General features: G+C 36.6%; 1 pseudogene; it reads right to left on the reverse strand.

The window, feature by feature from the left end:
* Positions 1–301: 301 nt before the first annotated feature.
* On the reverse strand, positions 302–1576 carry LOC125998860 (protein IMPACT-like; annotated as a pseudogene).
* Positions 1577–3392: the final 1816 nt, after the last annotated feature.

Below are 3392 nucleotides of genomic sequence, written 5' to 3' on the forward strand. Positions count from 1 at the left end.
CTTTTAGATTGAACAGTAAAGGCAGGCTGTATCCTTTTTCAGGCTTTTGAGAGACTGCTAAAGACTGTTAGGCCTCAGGCATCTGCTAGAGACTTACTAGGCTTCAGCTCCCCACAAATATGTATCAATGTGCTATAAGTTTTCTCTTTTTGGCAGATGGTATAAATAAAGAAGAAAAGATAATGCTTATGTCCACAGGGAATTGGCAGACAAGGCAGTCAAGAATACTTTCTTAGCACATTGATAACTATGGAATTGTACATAATTTTAGAAAAATTATCCTTTCATATAGATTTAGGTATCAATGTTCATTCCTCTTCTTATCTTTTCTTTCTTTCTTTCTTTCTTTCTTTCTTTCTTTCTTTCTTTCTTTCTTTCTTTCTTTCTTTCTTTCTTTCTTTCTTTCTTTCTTTCTTTCTTTCTTTCTTTCTTTCTTTCTTTCTTTCTTTCTTTTTTTTTGGTTTGGTTTTTGGGTCACACCCATTTCTTTCTTTCTTTCTTTCTTTCTTTCTTTTTTTTTGGTTTTTGGTTTTTGGGTCACACCCAGCAGTGCTCAGGGGTTACTCCTGGCTATCTGCTCAGAAATAGCTCCTGGCAGGCACGGGGACCATATGGGACACCGGGATTCGAACCAACCACCTTTGGTCCTGGATCGGCTGCTTGCAAGGCAAACGCTGCTGTGCTATCTCTCTGGGCCCTTCTTATCTTTTCTTACTTTTTTGTTTTTTTTTCCCCAAAGCCTTAGATGACTCCTCTGCGTAGTTCTTCTTACTAGTACATTTCTGGCACAGTTGTTGATATGTTTAAAGTGATCTGAGACCAGCAGAATCCCCCCATACCAGTGTAAGATTATCACCTTGACTTACTTCACATTAAAAATCTCTATGAAGTGTAGAAAATGCCCACCAGCAGCTATTTCCCCATCATCTTCATAGTCCTGTAGGAAGGTCTGCTTATTCTCACAATATATTTTGTATGCATAAATGTGGGTGGCACTAGCTATTTTCTTAATCTCAAACAATTTGGAAAGAACAGTTTTCACCTGTTGGGGACAAACTGCTGGAGCCAATTGAACCTGAAAAGTACTTTGGTCTGTGATAGGAACGTGATCAATCAGAGGTAATTCTTCTATTTCCATGCAATTTTTAGTGATATCAAAATCTAATGCTTTAACTGGTCAGCATGCTAAAATCAGATCATCTTCACAAGTCAATGTCTTCCTCTTCAGTTTTCTTCTTTATATCTGGGCCTGAGATTTTTGTACTAGAACAACTCTTATTTTCTCCACCCACAGGTACTTTCACCAATACTCTTTATGTATATTTTCTTAAAGCTATTTAATAATCCGTTCTTTCTGCCCTTTAAGCTATGAAGCATTTAGGTGGAGCAATACCAGTATACTCTTTAGGTAACATGACCAGCAAAGAAAGTATCCACTTGGGGTCATCTATATCGTCGTTAATTCTAATACAAAATATTTTGTCACAGTTGTCAATGACACACCATTCCTCGACATATATTGCTGCATCACTTTGATTTCCTCATTTTGCCTCTGGTCATTCCCTGTTGTCCCCATTACCGCCAGCTCAGGTCCAGAGCTTGGGCAGGGCCTTGTTATCTCATTTCTTAAGAATTGTGAGATGTGAAAATCCTGGATGAATACTGTGACTTAGCACAAAACAATTCTGAAGTCATTTAAATGGTTTCCACAAGGCCTAGAAAACCGAAAAAATAGAAAAATTTTCCAAATACTGCATGTGGTCAAGCCAAAGTACTTTATAAAGGATGGTGTTTCGACGCCCTCTACTGGCGTTAGGCCAGAAGAGTCTCTTGTTAACTCACCCAACAATGGTTGGAAAACAAGGCTGATAAGGCCCAATAAGAAGCTGAATCAGAGTGTGGGTCTGTAAGATTATCACCTAATCCCTCTCCACCTCAGCTCTTTAAAGAGTGTGGAACAGATCTGCTTCCCCGACAATGGATACTTATTAAAGATATTGACATTAATACATAATCAAAATCAAGGCTTTCCCATCAAGAAAACATTCAACCACTAAAAATTGTTCGTAAAGAAATTGGCAATAATAATCATAAACAAATTCCCACATCAGGAAAACATTCAGTCACAATGGCTAGTTATTAAAGAAATTGATACTAATATGGAATCAGAATCAAATTTCCCCATTGAGCCTCAACATATGAGAGTTTAAACATGGATTATTTCAGTCAGTTTAAGAAAGCTGCATGCTGGCCCATGAAACATATCTCCATAAAGTCAAGAGGGTAAGAATAAGACAGATTACCTTCGCAGATCACAAGGCACTGAAATTAGAAGTGAAATACAAAGGAACACAGAAGAAAAAACTTTAATACCTGAAAATTAAATAGCTCACTACTGAACAACCAGTAGATCAAAGATGAAATTAAAGAGAAAATAAAAACATTCCTGGAAATAAATAACAATGAAGACACAAGTTGTCAGAATTTATGGGACACAGAAAAACAGTACTAAGAAGAAAATTTAAAGCTTTGTATGCACACATCAGAAAGAAAGAAGGGGCCTATATAAAACGTTAAATGCAACAGCCTTTAAAATTACAAAATTATCAACAAAAGGAACCAAAAACAGGTAGTCAAAAGGAAATAACAAAGTTTAGAGCAGAAATCAATGAGGTGGCAATAAAAAAATAACAATCCAAAAGATCAACAGAAGCAAAATTTGATTCTATGAAAAAATATTTTTCTTTTTTCTTTTCTTTTTTTTTGGTTTTTGGGCCATACTTGGCGGTGCTCAGAGGTTACTCCTGACTATCTGCTCAGAAATAGCCCCTGGTAGGCACGGTAGACCATATGGGATGCTGGGATTTGAACTAACCACCTTAGGTCCTGGATCGGCTGCTTGCAAGGCAAATGCCGCTGTGCTACCTCTCTGGTGATTCTATGAAAAAATAAACCAGATTGATAAGCCACTAGCAAAACTCATGAAGAAATGGAGAGAAAGAAACTTATTAAACTGGATTAGAAATGAAAAGGGAAGATCACTACAGCTACTTCAGGGATTTAAAGAGTAATCAGAAACTACTTTGAGAAACTCTATGCCACAAAACATGAGAATCTGGAAGAAATGAATAAATTCTTAGAATCTTATAATCTTTCAAGATTAAACCAGCATGACCTGAGCAGACTCATCACTACTGAGACTCATCACTACCAAGAAAACTAAAATGGTTATCAAGAGTCTTACCAAAACAAAAGCCCATGCCCAGATGGATTCTCTAATGAATTCTTTTAAAGCTCATGAGAAAATTCTACCAATGCTCTTTAGGCTCTTTTATGAAATTGAAGAATCAGGAACACTTCCAAATAGTTTTTACGAAAGTAACATCAACTTG

This window comes from Suncus etruscus, chromosome X, assembly GCF_024139225.1.
Source record: "Suncus etruscus isolate mSunEtr1 chromosome X, mSunEtr1.pri.cur, whole genome shotgun sequence".
Taxonomy (NCBI): Eukaryota; Metazoa; Chordata; class Mammalia; order Eulipotyphla; family Soricidae; genus Suncus; species Suncus etruscus.